The 19,047-nt window shown below is 42.6% G+C and overlaps 1 protein-coding gene across 3 annotated transcripts in view; it reads right to left on the reverse strand.

Moving 5' to 3' along the window:
* The window catches only part of LOC131536168 (butyrophilin subfamily 1 member A1-like), a 293,670-nt gene that overhangs the window by 38,945 nt on the left and 235,678 nt on the right, over positions 1-19,047 (reverse strand). The window lies entirely within an intron of this gene.

A 19,047-nucleotide genomic window follows, 5' to 3' on the forward strand; every position in this document is an offset into this window, starting at 1 on the left:
TAGTTGGTCAGGTGCTGGCGAAAAAGATGCGTCTTTAGATGATTTTTGAAAATGGCTAAAGACTCAGCTGTTCGAATTGAGATCGGGAGGTCATTCCACCAGCTTCTGAAGGGTGCATAAATTAGAACTAGTGAATTTAGATATATTGGTCCAATGCTAGTTGTCGTCTTGTAGGCAAACATCAGTGCCTTGAATTTGATGCGAGCGGCTATTGGTAGCCAGTGTAACCTGATGAAGAGAGGGGTAACGTGAGCTTTCTTTGGTTCATTAAAGACCACTCTGGCTGCTGCATTCTGGATCAGTTGCAGAGGCTTGATAGTACATGCGGGAAGGGCCGCCAAGAGAACATTGCAGTAGTCCAGTCTGGAGAGAACAAGAGCTTGGACAAGGAGTTGTGCGGCATGCTCCGATAGGAAGGGTCTAATCTTCCTAATGTTGTATAAGGCAAATCTGCAGGACCGGGCCGTTGTAGCAATATGGTCTGTGAAGCTTAACTGATCATCGATCACAACTCCAAGGTTCCTGGCCGTCCTGGAAGGAGTTATGGTTGACGAACCTAGCTGTATAGAGAAGTTGTTGTGAAGTGATGGATTGGCTGAGAACACGAGCAGTTCTGTCTTGGCAAGGTTGAGCTGAAGGTGATGGTCTTTCATCCAGTTAGAAATGTCGCTCAAACAGGCTGCAATGCGAGCAGCTACCGTCAGATCATCTGGTTGGAATGAGAAGTAGAGTTGAGTGTCATCAGCATAGCAGTGATAAGAGAAGCCATGCTTCTGAATGACCGATCCTAATGACAACATGTAGATGGAGAAGAGAAGTGGTCCAAGCACTGAGCCTTGAGGAACTCCAGTAGCAAGAAGTTGCGAGTTTGAAACCTCACCCCTCCAAGACACCCTGAAGGACCTATCTGAGAGGTAAGACTCAAACCAAAGGAGCGCGGTTCCTGAGATGCCCATCTTTCTGAGAGTGGACAGGAGGATCTGATGGTTAACTGTGTCAAAAGCAGCAGACAGGTCCAGTAAGATGAGTACAGAGGATTTGGAAGTCGCTCTTGCAAGTCTCAGGGCCTCTGTAACTGAGAGCAGGGCAGTCTCAGTAGAGTGGCCGCTTCTGAAGCCCGATTGGTTGTTGTCCAGAAGATTGTTCTGTGCAAGAAACAAAGAGAGTTGGTTGAACACAAGTCTCTCGAGTGACTTTGCAATGAATGGAAGAAGGGATACCGGTCTTTAGTGTTCTAAAAGTGCTGGATTTAGAGAGGGTTTTTTTAAGCAGTGGGGTTACCCGAGCCTGCTTACATGCTGTTGGAAATGTACCAGTGTGAAGAGAGGTGTTGATAATGTGAGTAAGCGCAGGTATGACCGAAGAAGAAATGGCCTGAAGGAGGTGAGTGGGGATAGGATCTAGCGGACAAGTAGTGGGATGATTAGAAAGGATGAGTTTTGAAACTTCCGTCTCTGAGAGAGGAGAGAAGGAGGTGAGGGACTGTGTATTAGTCGGTATGAAGTTATCAGTTTGTGGTGTGAGGAATTGGTCACTGATGGTTTTTGTTTTATTTATATATATATATATATATAGATATATAAATAATGCATGCGTATTCGTATTGAACCGTTCGGTACGAGGCTTTCGGTTCGGTACACATAAACCGAACGATTCGTTGGACTAATCCTATTACGTCTGGAAAATAAAAGAGCTTAAAGTGTGTGAAATATCAGTGCCGCTGCGCTCAACAATGCAGCCCAAATGACGGAACAGGTAATGTGCTGTCTGCCCCGTGATAACGTCCCCTTGCTGGGGTGCAGCGAAAGACCATGATCTTGTATCGACGATAGCCAGAGATAGTGTCAAAAACATCAATTATTGGCAATATTAAGAGGATTTGGCATTTCCAATTAATGTAGGCCTGTTACATTTTTATTTTTATTAGACCTATTATTATTATTATTATTATTATTAAGTTATTTTTATTATTAAATTAAAATTACAATTAATTTTCCCCCGCAATAATTACCACATAACTGACACGCTGTGAGGATAAGATTAGGCTATTTATGCCTCAATTAAATGTTTTTAAAAAAGGTCTTTTAAAACAGGTCTATTAGGCTATACAATAAATTAAAGTACTATAATTAAAATATTAACCCAGCAATCACCAATAAAAATCAATGAAATAAAAAGTTTTTATTTCAAGCACCGACTTTCAAAAACTTTAACACGAAATACGTTTCTTATTTATTTATTTTTTTTTTTCACTATGTACGGGCCACAAGATAAATATATTGGAAATAAATGAAAACAGCTATAGGCCATGCCGTTATCAGCATGTGTTGAAGTAGATTCGTCTCTCGTCGTCTCAGAGAATAAGTGGCGTCAGATGCCGAAAGCTCCATCATTACTCCCTCATTCCGTTTTTACTTTCATTTTCTACTTATAGTGAATTGACTGAGATTAAGACTTTCTTTTGAAGACAGAATAAATCTTGTGCAAAGTTTGCACGTAACAATATTTTTTTATTATTTATTTAATCAACCAATATTTTTAATATTAAAATTATGAAAAATGGGTTTAAATGAATGATTCAATGATTTACTCACAAATACTTCATTGTTTCATTACTGGATGAATCAGCATTTTGGAATAAATCTTTTGAATGATTCAATGACAAACTCTTAATGAAAGAATGAATGAGGCATTTACATAGCGTTTATTGTGTATTGCAATACACCCAAAGCACTTTACAATCATGTAGGGGGGTCTCTCCTCAACCTCCACCACTGTGCAGCATCCACTTGGATGATGCGACGGCAGACACAGGACAATGGCGCCAGTGCGCTCACCACACACCAGCTACAGGTTGAGAGGAGAGAGAGATAGAGCCAATCAAGTGAATGGGGATTATAAGGAGGCCATGATTGACCAGGACTAGTGGAGGGAATTTGGCCAGGACACCGGGGTTACACCCCTACTCTTTACGATGAGTGTCATGGGATTTTTAATGACCACAGAGATTCAGGACCTCGGTTTAACGTCTCATCCGAAAGACGGTGCTTTTTTACAGTACAGTGTCCCCTTCACTATACTGGGGTGTTAGGACCCACACAGACTTCAGGGTGAGCACCCCCTGCTGGTCTCACTAACACCTCTTCCAACAGCAACCTAGTTTTCCCAGGAGGTCTCCCATCCAGGTACTGACCAGCTCAACCCTGCTTAGCTTCCATGGTCAACCGGTCTTGGGCTGCAGGGTGATATGGCTGTGGACTTAAGTCACTTTTTGCCACTTAGTGGCAAAACAATGCAATCGACACAAACGTTATTTAAAGCGCCACTTTCAAAAGGTGATTTGTTCTATTTTGTTCGCTACCATAGACATCAGTGTTTACATCTGAACTATAAACTTTCATCCCAGTATTTCTGTGATAATATAAATGTTTGCAAGACAGAAATAATACTGTGTGGTTGAAAAGACTGTGAAGCTGTTTCTTACCCAAACATGGTAATTGCTCTCTCTCTGTCAGCGGCAGCGCGAAAGCAGATTTGAATGTTCCAGTAAGACTTTTTCAAATGTTTAATAGACACAGGAGAATCGTTGTCATTTAGAAATGAGATCGCGTGGGTGTTTGAATCGCGATCTCGATCTTTTACCGATTAATCGTGCAGCTCTAATTTGAATATTCGTCTTTTATGAGCCCAAATATTTGAATGCAATATTTTTGGAAAATGCCCATCCCTACTATTTACTATTGTCCTCTTTATAGAGCTGCTTTATAGCAGAATTGAATTTTGTTTACATTACTGACACTATTTTCCTGTTGAACACTAAAGTTGCTTTGACAAATCTGTACTGTATAAAGCAATATATAAATAAAGGTGACTTGACTAAACTGATATGAACGGATCACTGAGTGATCTTTTACAATCTGCATCATTTAATTTTGTTTTTTCAGCTCAGCAATCATATATATATATATATATATATATATATATACACACACACACACACACACACATATATATACAGTATCTCACAGAAGTGAGTACACCCCTCACATTTCTGCAAATAATTTTATTATATCTTTTCATGTGACAACACTGAAGAAATGACACTTTGCTACAATGTAAAGTAGTGAGTGTACAGCTTGTATAACAGTGTAAATTTGCTGTCCCCTCAAAATAACTCAACACACAGCCATTAATGTCTAAACCGCTGGTCACAAAAGTGAGTACATCCCTAAGTGAAAATGTCCAAATTAGGCCCAATTAGCCATTTTCTCTCCCCGGTGTCATGTGACTCGTTAGTGTTACAAGGTCTCAGGTATGAATGGGGAGCAGGTGTGTTAAATTTGGTGTTATGGCTCTCACTCTCTCATACTTGTCACTGGACGTTCAACATGACAACTCATGGCAAAGAACTCTCTGAGGATCTGAAAAAAAATAATTGCTGCTCTACATAAAGATGGCGTAGGCTATAAGAAGATTGCCAAGACCCTGAAACTGAGCTGCAGCACGGTGGCCAAGACCACACAGCGGTTTAACAGGACAGGTTCCACTCAGAACAGGCCTCGCCATGGTCGACCAAAGAAATTGAGTGCACGTGCTCAGCGTCATATCCAGAGGTTGTGTTTGGGAAATAGACATATGAGCGCTGTCAGCATTGCTGCAGAGGTTGAAGGGGTGGGGGGTCAGTCTGTCAGTGCTCAGACCACATGCCGCACACTGCATCAAACTGGTCTGCATGGCTATCGTCCCAGAAGGAAGCCTTTTCTCAAGATGATGCACAAGAAAGCCCACAAACAGTTTGCTGAAGACAAGCAGACTAAGGACATGGATTACTGGAACCATGTCCAGTGGTCTGATGAGACCAAGATAAACTTATTTGGTTCAGATGGTGTCAAGCGTGTGTGGCGGCAACAAGGTAAGGAGTACAAAGACAAGTGTGTCTTGCCTACAGTCAAGCATGGTGGTGGGAATGTCATGATCTGGGGCTGCATGAGTGCTGCCGGCACTGGGGAGCTACAGTTCACTGAGGGAACCATGAATGCCAACATGTACTGTGACATACTGAAGCAGAGCATGATCCCCTCACTTCAGAGACTGGCTAGCAGGGCAGTATTCCAACATGATAACGACCCTAAACGACCAAGACGACCACTGCCTTGCTAAAGAAGAGGAGGGTAAAGGTGATGGACCGCCCAAACATGTCTCCAGACCTAAACTCTATTGAGCATCTGTGGGGTCTCTAACATCCACCAGCTCCATGATGTCGTCACTTATATAAGCTATCATTGAAGTAAAGCAATTGAAAGTGGGGGGAAAAATCTCATTATGAAATAAATGCTTCCTCTAGTTCATATTGGTACTCAATTATTGATACATAATTTTCCCCAAGATAACAGTTGGGAGTTTTCTCCTGTAATGCCTGAAGAGTTTGGAGAACACCTGATAAGAGATCAGAGACCATTCCTTCATACAGAATCAATCCAGATCCTTTAGATTCCCAGCTCCATGTTGGTGCTTCTTCTCTTCAGTTCACCTCACTCATTTTCTGCACATCAGAACTATATTTTCTTAGGTTTTACTCCTTGATGGATGATTAAGGAATTTGTCCTTTGCATTCCTCTTCTTTATTACTTCCTGTGGAACAGGAACAGTCGTGGCTGGATAATTTCATGCCCATAATCACCCTGGTGAGCTAAAACATGTAAATATGAATGAGAATATACTTCGGAGATATTTTACTCATAAGAATTTCTAGGATGCCAATAATTGTGGCCAACATTCATTGGAGAAAACATTTATTTCACCATGAGATTTTCTCCCATTTTCAATTGTTTTACTTCAATGAAAGGTCAAATTTGTTGTCAATGTTTTGAATTAAAGATTAAAAGATCAATGAAGATTTATTTTACAGACGCCTTTGCTCATATTTACCAAGGGTGTCAATATTAGTGGAATATATATATATATATATATATATATATATATATATATATATACACACACATATATACATACACATACATACAGTGGTGTGAAAAGTGTTGGCCCCTTCCTGATTTTTTTTTTTTTGCATGTTTGTCACACTTTAATGTTTCAGATCATCAAACAAATTTAAATATTAATTAAAGATAACACAAGTAAACACAACATGCAGTTTTTAAATGAAGTTTTTTATCATGAAGGGAAAACAAAATCCAAACCCACATGGGCCTGTGTGAAAAAGTGCTTGCCCCCTAAACCTAATAACTGGTTGTGCCACCCTTTGCAGCAACAACTGCAATCAAGCGTTTGTGATAACTGGCAATGAGTCTTTCACATCGCTGTGGAGGAATTTTGGCCCACTCTTCTTGGCAGAATTGTTTTAATTCAGCCACATTGGAGGGTTTTTGAGCAAGAATTGACTGTTTAAGGTCATGCCACAGCATTTCAATTGGGTTTAAGTCCAGACTTTGATTTGGCCACTCCAAAACCTTAACTTTGTTTTTCTTGAGACATTCAGAGGTGGACTTGCTGCTGTGTTTGGAATCATTGTCCTGCTGCATAACCCAAGTGCACTTGAGCTTGAGGTCACAAACTAATGGCTGGACATTCTCCTTCAGGATTTTCTGATAGAGTGCAGAATTCATGGTTCCATCAATTATGGCAAGTTGTCCAGGTCCTAGGCCATCACACTACCACCACCATGTTTGACTGTTGGTATGATGTTCTTTTTATGAAATGCTGTGTTGGTTTTACGCCAGATGTAACGGGACACACACCTCCTGGATGAGTCGTTGTTGCGCTCTTGGAGTAATTTTGGTAGGCTGGCCACTCCTGGGAAGGTTCACCACTGTTCCAAGTTTTCTCCATTTGTGGATAATGGCTCTGACCGTGGTTTGCTGGAGTCCCAAAGCCTTAGAAATGGCTTTATAACCCTTTCCATACTGATACATGTAAACTATTCTGTATCTCATCTGTTTATGAATTTCTTAATATCGCGGAATGATGTGTTGCTCTTTAAACATGCTTCACTTTGTCAGACAGGTTCTATTTAAGTGATTTCTTGATTCAACAGGTCTGGCAGTAATCAGGCCTGGGTTTGGCTAGGAAATTTAACTCAGCTTTCTAAAATAATGTGGTTAATCACAGTTCTTTCATGATTTAATAGGATGGGGCAAGCACTTTTTCACACAGGGCCATGTGGGTTTGGATTTTGTTTTCCCTTCATAATAAAAAAACTTCATTTAAAAACTGCATGTTGTGTTTATTTGTGTTATCTTTGATTAATATTTAAATTTGTTTGATGATCTGAAACATTAAAGTGTGACAAACATGCAAAAAATGTAAAAATCAGGAAGGGGGCCAACACTTTTTCACACCACTGTGTGTGTGTATATATATATATATGTGGCAAGGGGGGCGTGGTTAGCAGGATCTGCAGCGGGGGAGAGAGGCTGGAGAACGAGCGGTGAGTAAGTGGGTCAAGTACAAGATGACATTCACCTGTTTCTCGTTCCAGTGATTGGCGTGGAGAGATTAAAAGCCACAGAAGGACAGACAGTGGCAGAGAGGGACAGACTGAGGACTCGGGAGGAAAAAGGATCGTGGCTGATCAAAGACTCACCAAAGTGCTGTGAACTTATGTTTATTTGAAAGTGCCTGAGTGCACAAACTTTATTTTGTGGACATTGAATAAATTTCCCGAGCCTCAGTCACGCCGACTCCGACTTCTTCCTTCCTTCTTTCGAACTTTGTTACACTGGTGCCGAAACCCGGGAAGAAAGAAGCCCGGCCACCGCCATCATGCAGTCCCCGCCAAGCTCGCCGTTTGCGGAAGTCATCCAATCGCTCGCGGGCCTCCACCAAGAACACCATCAGGCGCTGCTGGAGATGCGGGACAATCAGGAATGCCATTTCCGCTCCCTGATGCAGGCCCAGCAGGAGGACCGTGAGCTGTTCCGGAGCTGGATGGACCAGGAGGGATGGGCAGGGGGGCCGTCCTCGAGAAACCCCGCCGGCCCCACTCACCTGCCCCTAAATAAAATGGGGCCACAGGACGACCCAGAAGCTTTCCTCGATCTGTTCGAGAAGTCGGCCGAGGCATGTGGGTGGCCACAAGACCAATGGCCGGTGCGACTCATACCTCTGCTGTCGGGGGAGGCCCAGGTGGCGGCCCAACAATTGCCCGTCCAAAACCTCCTGGTCTTCACCGACCTCAAGCGAGCCATCCTCCAGCGGGTCGGCCGGAGCCCAGAACAACATCGCCAGCGGTTTCGGTCACTGGAGCTGGGCGATAGTGGCCGGACCTTCGTGCTCGCTCAACAGCTCCGGGACGCTTGCCGCAGATGGCTGTTGGCCGGGGGAGGCGACGTCGAGCAGATCCTCGACCGAGTGGTGCTGGAGCAGTTCATCGGCCGTCTCCCGAGGAAGACGGCAGAGTGGGTCCAGTGCCAGCGCCCGACGTCGCTAGACCTGGCCATCCAATTGGCGGAGGACCAGATGGTGGCGTGCCCAGGAGTCGGCGAATCCCTGCCAGCTGTTCCTCTCTCTATCTCTTCCCCTATTGTTTCCTCTTGTCCTATCCCGCTTCCCAGGTCCCGTCCGGGCATTCCTCTTCAGGCTGTCGCTGGCACAAGGGCGCCGCCCAGGGGGGCGGGGCTAGCCAGCACGGGGACCACAGCAGTACCTTTTCCTCCACTCTCTCCACGTCAAGCTTTTAGTCAAGTATTGGGATGTTTAGGTGCGGATGTCTCTTGTGGAGAGAGGAAGCTGGAGAATGGAGTGGACGCAGGTGGGAGTGGCTGAGCCGGGCTGCGGGATACTGAGCCGGGGAATGGAGCGAATGAGAGGCTAATCCTCTCTGAACGCGATGATTTTCCCCTGGAACAGTCCCAGGATGAGTCCCTAAATGGGCATTTGAACGAGTCCAGACCATCGACGGTCAACATCTCCAACCTGCCCGCCCACTCTCCTATCCCTATTTTGCTGTTTTAAAGGATCGGTTGTACCGAGTGACACAAGATACTCAGTCAAAGCAGGTTACAACTCAGTTGTTAGTACCTAAAAGCCGCCGGGAAATGCTATTCCAGGCGGCTCACTGTAATCCGATGGCGGGACATTTAGGGCAGGCAGTGACACTAAATCGTCTCATGGCCCGGTTTTTTTGGCCGGGCATTCACGAGAATGTGCGCAGGTGGTTGCGCGGCTTGTCGTGAATGTCAGTTGGTGAATCCACCGGCCTCCCCAAAAGCGCCTTTGCGCCCCCTTCCTCTAATGCAGGTCCCCTTCGAGAGAATTGGTATGGACCTCATCGGGCCATTAGAACGATCGGCACGCGGGCATCGTTTTGCATTAGTTCTGGTGGACTATGCAACCCGATACCCTGAAGCGGTGGCGCTTCGCAATATTTCAGCGAAAAGTGTCTCCCGAGTGGGAATCCCGAAGGAGATTCTCACTGATCAAGGCACAACGTTTATGTCACGTACATTACGTGAACTGTACAAATTGTTGGGCATTAAATCGATTCGCACCAGCGTCTACCACCCACAAACGGACGGACTGGTGGAACAATTTAACCGCACATTAAAAACCATGATTCGGAAGTTCGTCCATGAAGACGCCAAAAATTGGGACAGGTGGCTGGAACCCCTCTTGTTCGCTGTGCGGGAGGTCCCGCAAGCCTCCACGGGGTTTTCCCCCTTCGAGCTTCTTTATGGGCGTCAGCCCCGCGGGGTGCTGGATGTCCTGAGAGAAACTTGGGAGGACGGGCCTTCTGATAGCCGAAGTGAAATTCAATATGTGCTGGACCTGAGAACAAAACTCCACACTTTGGGGCGGCTGTCAATTGAGAATTTGTTACAGGCCCAGGACCGGCAGAGCCGGCTGTACAACCAGGGGACCAGGCTACGTAAATTTGCACCGGGAGAAAAAGTACTTGTATTGCTTCCTACGTCTAGCTCTAAATTACTCGCCAAGTGGCAAGGACCCTTTGAGGTCACACGGCGAATTGGGGATCTTAATTATGAGGTAATTCGTATGTGTTCTCGGCCCTGCCGGGGCGAACCAACCTCATACAGCACCACATAGAGACCGAGCCGGGGGTGGTGGTTCGCAGCCGGCCATATCGTTTACCGGAACACAAAAAAAAGTTAGTTCAGGCAGAATTAGAGGCAATGCTAGAGATGGGAGTAATAGAGGAGTCCCACAGCGATTGGGCGAGCCCGATAGTTTTGGTACCTAAAACGGACGGCTCTGTACGATTCTGTGTGGATTATCGCAAGGTGAATGCTGTGTCGAAGTTTGACGCATATCCAATGCCGCGAATCGACGAACTGCTTGATCGGCTAGGTACAGCTCGATTTTATTCGACACTGGATTTAACTAAGGGATATTGGCAGATCCCTTTATCGCCTTTATCCAAAGAAAAAACAGCCTTCACAACGCCGTTCGGATTACACCAATTCGTTACGCTTCCGTTCGGGTTATTCGGGGCGCCGGCCACGTTTCAGCGCCTCATAGATAAAATTCTGCGGCCGCATGCAGCATATGCCGCTGCATTTCTGGATGACATTATCATCTATAGTAACGACTGGCAGCGGCATATGGGGCATTTGCGGGCCGTACTGAGAGCGCTGAGGGGGGCCGGACTGACGGCTAACCCGAAGAAGTGTGCGGTTGGGCGTGTGGAGGTCAAGTATCTGGGCTTCCACTTGGGCAACGGGCAGGTGCGTCCCCAAATTAATAAGACCGCAGCGGTTGCGACCTGCCCGAGACCCAAGACCAAAAAGGAGGTGAGGCAGTTCCTGGGGCTGGTGGGATATTATAGAAGGTTTGTACCTAATTATTCGGACCTCACCAGCCTGCTGACTGACCTCACTAAAAAGGAAGCGCCAGATCCGGTCCAGTGGACAGAGCTGTGTCAGCAGGCTTTCACCCAGGTAAAGGCTGCTCTGTGTGGTGGACCGCTTCTGCACTCTCCTGACTTTTCTCTCCCCTTCTTGCTGCAGACAGATGCATCAGACAGGGGGCTTGGGGCCGTCCTGGCCCAGGAGATAGATGGTGAATAATGGCCGGTGCTGTACATCAGTCGCAAGCTCTCTAAGAGAGAGACGATGTACAGCACCATTGAGAAGGAGTGTTTAGCGATCCGGTGGGCTGTTCTCACCCTCCGCTATTATCTCCTGGGACGGAGTTCACTCTCTTTCGACCACGCGCCTGCAGTGGCTCCACCGCATGAAAGATACCAATGCGCGGATCACCCGTTGGTATCTGGCCCTCCAGCCCTTTAAGTTCAAGGTGATCCACAGGCCGGGGGCTCAGATGGCTGTAGCAGACTTCCTCTCCAGGAATGGGGGGGGGGATCTGCAGCGGGGGAGAGAGGCTGGAGAATGAGCGGTGAGTAAGTGGGTCAAGTACAAGATGACATTCACCTGTTTCTCGTTCCAGTGATTGGCGTGAGAGATTAAAAGCCACAGAAGGACAGACAGTGGCAGAGAGGGACAGGCTGAGGACTCGGGAGGAAAAAGGATCGTGGCTGATCAAAGACTCACCAAAGTGCTGTGAACTTATGTTTATTTGAAAGTGCCTGAGTGCACAAACTTTATTTTGTGGACACTGAATAAATTTCCCGAGCCTCAGTCACGCCGACTCCGACTTCTTCCTTCCTTCTTCCGAACTTTGTTACAATATATATATATATATATATATATATATATTGAATGCTTGAATCTGATTGGCTGATGAACGTTCTAAGGTGTGCAATTATTTTCAGGGAAACGCACGGCGAACGTAGTTCCAGGCAGCTCTTGGCCGCATTACATGTCCATATCACTTCGCCAAATGAGTTCAGTTATTTCAACAGCAACAGCAAAACAGCCACAACTACACTGGCCAAACATATAAAACGACAGATAATTTCTATGTTTTGCCACAAAGTTACATTTTATGTACTCTATATCTCACCCTTACAGACACAGTTTAGAAACACATGGATATTCGCACTAAAGTTGTTAGCACTACTCTGACGGTTTTATCAATAAAATCGCTTAGCAACTTAAAAGCTACATGACATTTCTCGCAAGCGAAGTAACAATGGAGCCATTCGTGAAGAAAATGAACGGACACAGACTCAGAGAGGCAAGTCACACGCTTTTTCTCTCTCTCATAACTTGGTTATTAACTGCATCAGTTTGTTATCAATGGCTCAAGCCTCCATTACTAGGTCTAAAATGACGTTTTGGAATTAGCAACGGAGGCATTGGATGAGATGCATAAGAAATTAGCGTTTTAAGTACAAAAAAAATGGACAAATGCCTTGAAATATATCATCTGAGCGATGTCTTGAGGTGTGGTAAGCATAGTATAAGCGGAATTAGGGCTGTGCGATTTGGGGAAAATATCTAATTGTGATTTTTTTTTTTTTACATAGCAATTGCGATTTGATTTGTGATTTTAATTTTGCAAAGTCAAGTCAACTCAATATTGTCAATAGTGTGCAGCACAGTATAGGTATCGTTACCCTGCTGAAAAAAAAACAAACAAAAAAACAATAGAAACCATCACAGAAATTATTATGATTTCCATTAAAACCATTACAACATTCCTTTTTGTAGTGTGTTTTGGGCATTATTCCAATAGGAATTACTGTTGTTGTATTGGTTCCAATCTGCCAGATTACATCCCATCCATCAAATACCATGATAATTTACATTAAAACCAATACAATGTCCATTATAACCCTTAAATCCATTAAATATTCTATTGTGTTTTGGGAGGGGTTCTATTGTTTATTTCAGCAGGGAATATTATAATTGTATTACTACTTTTATAGAATTTACTTACTGTAATTACTGAATTTTACCAGAATGATTTGTTTATTTTGTGTAAATAACTATTATTTTAGTCAATTGCTAAAGTTTTAAATGACCCGGTTTATTCATTTAAGTATTTGGGATTTTGAAAATGTGCAGAACATTTCATTTCATCCAAGTGAAGTTAGCAAGCACTAACTAAAACTAAAACTGAATTTACATTCGTTTAAAGGTCGAGCCGTGTGCGAGTTGACACAGGTTGGGCGCGTGCATCAAGGGGCAGAGAGGAACGAGTATGAGAAGCGTTCAGAGACACAGGCTGAATGTGTGGTCTTCCGAATTGGGAATAGTGAACATGCATTATAAATTTATTTCAAATTATAATCTGTTGGGGAGGTAAAATGTGTAAGATAACGTTCATGTACTAATAAAAACATCTAAAGGGCTTTTCACAATGAACAGGAAAATTCGGCACGATGACGCTTTTGAATCGAAACAATAGATCCCTATGAAGCTATTCACACCAGGCGCGATCATTCACGGCACGAAAAAGCGAGGATTTTTTTTTCGTCCTGTGTGTCGATTTTTTCCCCCGTCGCTCCGCGAAGAAACGGGACGTCCAATCAGATTTGAGCTAAGATCACGTGTCTGGAGCAGCTGCTGTAGCACAAAAAGGCAGGAGTGGTGGTGCTGTTTCGAAAACCAGTGTAAACAAACGAGATTGAGGTCTCTGCAGAGCAAAATTAGGTGTTTCTGAATTGCTGGGCGTTTTCAAACTGCTGGGTGTTTCTAAATCACGCAATCAAAATGATCCCCTTGACCTAACCCCACCCCTAAACCTACCGTCACTATGACGTCAGCCAATCAGGTAACATGGTCGAAAAACGCCCCGATCTGGTAACTCCCATTACTTAGCTGCAGAGACATATACTTGAAACAAACACAGAAGAAGAGTATTCTGAGAGAGAGGAGAGTGGATGCTGAGTTCTTGTTATCTTTGGTTTCTGAGAATTTATTTATTCTCACATGTTCTTAATATAATTTCTATTAATTCTCCACTGAATTATGTGATCTGGAGTGTCCGTTTTCTCCCACGTGCGCAAATGTTAGAGTCAGAGCGCGTTATTTACTCTCTAATGTTAGATGTTCCGTATTAAAAAAATCCAGTGAAACATTTTTCTACACATGAAATATTAAAGCAAATACACATGATTATGACACTATATTTTCTGTATGTGTTTTGTATGCAGCTCATGGTATTTAACAATAAAGGATGTTTATGACTATAAGCTGGGTGGCGTTATTAAATATACAAAGAGTCTGCCTGTTATAGAATCAAAATCAACTATAGATCACAATCAGAAGTTATTTCAAGCACTCGATGACTGTTTAAGGTGGGTTTTAACCAAACACATTAATAATCACATACATTCTCAAATGTGGCTCAAAGCTAATTGTACTTCTATTTATATTTCAAGATGTTTTCTTGTAAAGCATTATAGTTTGTGTTTCTGGCATAGAACCAAACTTTATTCAGCTATATTAATTTAATGCTATATGTTAAATCATTAAATTCATATATGAGATAGGGTAAACGTACCTATTAAGCTCACGTACCCATTAAGCACACTTCCATTTTTGAGATCAGATTATGAAAAGAAAATATAGCTGCAAGCAGCGATCACCAGGGTTCAAGCACTTCAGGTGGTCTTGGCCAACCTGGATGTATGGCTGACAGTTAAATTCACTGACTTTTTTCTTTGAGAGTTCTAAATTAAGAGCTCCGATCCAAGTTCCAAAGTGTATTAGATTGAATAAATTAACTTTAAAATATACAAAAAAAATTTCCATGAGGGCATGCCCCCCTCCTTTATGGAAGGAGTTCAAAACATTCAGTAATGCACACAGCAGTGTTGCTCAGAGACACACTACAGATTTCCTGTGGCTTTGTTTGGAATTATTTTCATTGGCAAAAATGAGCAAAACAGACAATACTGACAATATTAACAATCCATTAAACAAGTTACGATTTGAGGACATTTTCAATTGAATTAGGTTTTGAGTTATTAAAGGACATGCTCATGATAAGGACAGAGTCCTAAACATTCATGGATGCTGTTATGTCTCATGTAGACAAGAAACACAAATTATATTACCCTAGAAAACTAATAACTTCGCCTGAACATATGCAATACCTGCACACACTCAACTCAGCTTTTTCTTTCTCTCACTCATGACACATGCCACTTCTTTCCATCATCCAATTCAGTTAAATAGTTTAATATTTTTATTAAACCGTTCATCACCTCCGCGTCACCCTGGTGCCATTTTGGAGAGTATCACTATGCATGCACGTTTAATCATCTGAATATAATCAACATTCTCACTTGCTTTGAACGTACACAATGCAAATAAGGCTCAGCGCATGCGTATTCTGTGCAATGTTCCCTCTAAGCTGCACATGCAAAAAATTTGTGGGGAAGAGAAAAAGAGAAAAAAATAGCAATGATCGGGCAACCCGCTATACAGGTGCTGGTCATATAATTAGAATATCATCAAAAAGTTGAAACTTGTATATTATATTCATTCATTACACACAGACTGATATATTTCAAATGTTTATTTCTTTTCATTTAGATGATTAGAGCTTACAGCTCATGCAAGTCAAAAATCAGTATCTCAAAATATTAGAATATTACTTAAGACCAATACAAAGAAAGGATTTTTAGAAATCTTGGCCAACTGAAAAGTATGAAAATGAAAAGTATGAGCATGTACAGCACTCAATACTTAGTTGGGGCTCCTTTTGCCTGAATTACTGCAGCAATGCGGCGTGGCATGGAGTCGATCAGTCTGTGGCACTGCTCAGGTGTTATAAGAGCCCAGGTTGCTCTGATAGTGGCCTTCAGCTCTTCTGCATTGTTGGGTCTGGTGTCTCTCATCTTCCTCTTGACAATACCCCATAGATTCTCTATGGGGTTCAGGCAACATGATCTCACAGAATTCCGTGTAATGTTCACGGACTTAATTAACCTCCGAATCTGTGGTGGCATCACGGAATCGCCGAAAATTCCGTGATGGGTTCACAGAAGTGATACCAATGTAAGTCAGTGACAGGCATCAGCCGTGCTCCACACACGGAAACCCTTAGCATCAATATGCCGACGCGATACTGGGAAATTTATCGTCATCATTATTGTTCAGAACTGGGTAGGTTTAGGGTAGGGGTGGGGTCAGGTACTCCAGTGAAAGTATAACTGCATCGGAGTCACTCTTTTTACGTGGTCCGATGCAGCGCTGGTGTTGAACCAGTGAATCCGTGCATGGACCACGGCTGATGCCTTCTGTGAGCCCATCACGGAATTTTCGGCGATTTCGTGATGCCACCACAGATTCGGGGTTAATTAAGTCCGTGAACATTACACGGAATTCTGTGAGATCAGCTTGGTTCAGGTCAGGCGAGTTTGCTGGCCAATCAAGCACAGTAACACTATGGTCATTGAACCAGCTTTTGATACATTTGGCAGTGTGGGCAGGTGCCAAGTCCTGCTGAAAAATGAAATCAGCATCTCCATAAAGCTTGTAAGCAGAAGGAAGCATGAAGTGCTCTAAAATTTCCCGGTGGATGGCTGCGTTGACTGTGGACTTCAGAAAACACAGTGAACCAACACCAGCAGATGACATGGCAGCCCAAATCATCACTGACTGTGGAAACTTCAAACTGGACTTAAAGCAACATGGATTCTGTGCCTCTCCACTCTTCCTCCAGACTCTGGGACCTTGATTTCCAAATGAAATGTAAAATTTACTTTCATCTGAAAAGAGGACTTTGGACCACTGAGCAACAGTCCAGTTCTTTTTCTCCACAGCCCAGTTAAGATGCTTCTGACGTTGTCTCTGGTTCAGAAGTGGCTTGGTAGCCCTTTTCCTGAAGACGTCTGAGCGTGGTGACTCTTGATGCACTGACTCCAGCTTCAGTTCTCTCCTTGTGAAGCTCTCACAAGTGTTTGAATCGGCTTTGTTTGACAGTATTCTCAAGCTTGCGGTCATCCCTGTTGCTTGTGCACCCTTTCCTACCCAAATTCCTCCTTCCAGTCAACTTTGCATTTAATATGCTTTGATACAGCACTCTGTAAACAGCCACACCTTTCAGTAATGACCTTCTGTGACTTACCCTCTTTGTGGAGGGCGTCAATGTTCATCTTCTGGATCATTGCCAAGTCAGCAGTCTTCCCCATTATTGTGGTTTCAAAGAACAAGAGATTCCCAGAATTTATACTGTAGGGATGGTCATTTATTCAAACTCAAATGTAAATATTCTAATATTTTGAGATACTGATTTTTGACTTTCATGAGCTGTAAGCTCTAATCATCAAAATTAAAAGAAATAAACATTTGAAATATATCAGTCTGTGTGTAATGAATGAATGTAATATACAAGTTTCACTTTTTGAATGGAATTAGTGAAATAAACTTTTTGATGATATTCTAATTATATGACCAGCACCTGTAGAGCTGCTGCCGCTATAGAGTTAGAACCGGTGAATGCAGTTTACAGGTTTCATAGAAAGAGAATGATGTGTGCCAAATGACTCGCTGTAGAAACCGAATATTTTAATGGTTGCGGACCAAATCTCAACACAACATGTGAAATAAAATGTCCTCATGTATTAAAGAAGGGTGGCTTGATTAAGTGGTGGAAATAGCGGATGATGGGCACAGAATGGTAACAAAACTCTGAGACATTTACAGTCACACAAAGGTGTGTTGTGCAAACTGTACTTCATAGGGATGTTAAGATAAGTATATAAGATTTAAAAAATATATATATTTAGCTTACAGATCTCAGTTTGAATGCTTCAGTTTCTTTTGATATATTATATTATATTAGGGCTCTCTCATAAACCTAATAAATAATTGACCTTGTTTTTAAATGGACTCTCTTATGCTCATCAAGGCTGTATTTATTTGATAAAAAAAAAAAACAACAACAAAAAAAAAAACAGTAATATTGTGAAATATTATTGCAATTTCAAATATTGGTTTCCTGTTTTAATATACTTAAATATTCAATTTATTCCTGTGAAGCAAAGCTGAATTTTCAGTATCATTGCGGTACAGTCTTCAGTGACTGTTGATGCTTCAAGACTCTCTGAAGCTGATTATATGTAGGGTTTGATACATAAATATAATTTAATTTAGCTCAAAGGGAATCATTTGTGATTTTATAGGGAATTTGAACAGAATCACTGTTTTACGGCTGATCACTGAGTCAGCCGTAAAACAGATTCACTGAACGAGCTGTATAACGTTAATTCTGCACTGGATATTAAAATCCAAAATATAGTGAAAGCACTATTAATAAGCACAGTAACAAGATCGGCAGATTAAGACATTAACTTGTAAGCACAAAACACAAGATACTTCACTTTTAAATATAAATACGACTTTATTTATATAAACCTAAGACATAAACTAATCTAACACATGAACACAAGCATTCACACATTCACACGTTGCAGAAAGAGAGAAAGGATGAGTTTAGAAAATGAGAATGTGAAATCCCAAGTTTATAGCAATATGTGCTATCACATAGACCTGAACAAACCATCAATCACTTAATTAACCCTCGCATTGAGTAGAATTTATATTAAATGCACCAGTTCAGTTAGAATCTGGAGTTGTTTTACTTGCGTTGCCTTTGGTTACAGGGATTCCCTTCTGTCGTCTTCGTTGCAGGAAAGGGGTTTTCCCGAGTTGGTGATTGGCTGGAAGTTCAGTAGTCTTTGAAGTGATGTCTTGGGAAGCCAATAGTTGGGCGTTGGCTGAGGATGGTCGCGCAGTCAGTTGCTGGTTGAAGTTTGAAGCGGGTGCAGTCGGAGCTCGACTTTGCGGCAAACTTAACTTTTGAACACGAGACTCAACAGAACAAAAAGAAACTAAAGTAAAAGAATAAAATGAGTAACGAGACTAGGTGGTTTTTCTTCTCATCGTGGTGTTAAATAGCTCAATAGCTCAAAGAGCGCTAAAACAGCGTCAAAACGCGGTGGCGAGAAGAAGAAAAAGGATGATAACGGAAGATTTGATGGTGTCCTGAGTTCTTAAACTCGGCTTCTGGACACATCCCATCTGGTGTCTTGACCAATTAGATAGGCTGTTATCTTAGCTAGGGTTGTTCCTTCCATCATGAATCAGCATGTTATCAGTCACATGGTCTGAATTTTACACACTCTTGCAAAGTATAATTTTGGATGTGATTTCT

This window comes from Onychostoma macrolepis, chromosome 03 (genome assembly GCF_012432095.1).
Source record: "Onychostoma macrolepis isolate SWU-2019 chromosome 03, ASM1243209v1, whole genome shotgun sequence".
NCBI classification, from domain to species: domain Eukaryota; kingdom Metazoa; phylum Chordata; class Actinopteri; order Cypriniformes; family Cyprinidae; genus Onychostoma; species Onychostoma macrolepis.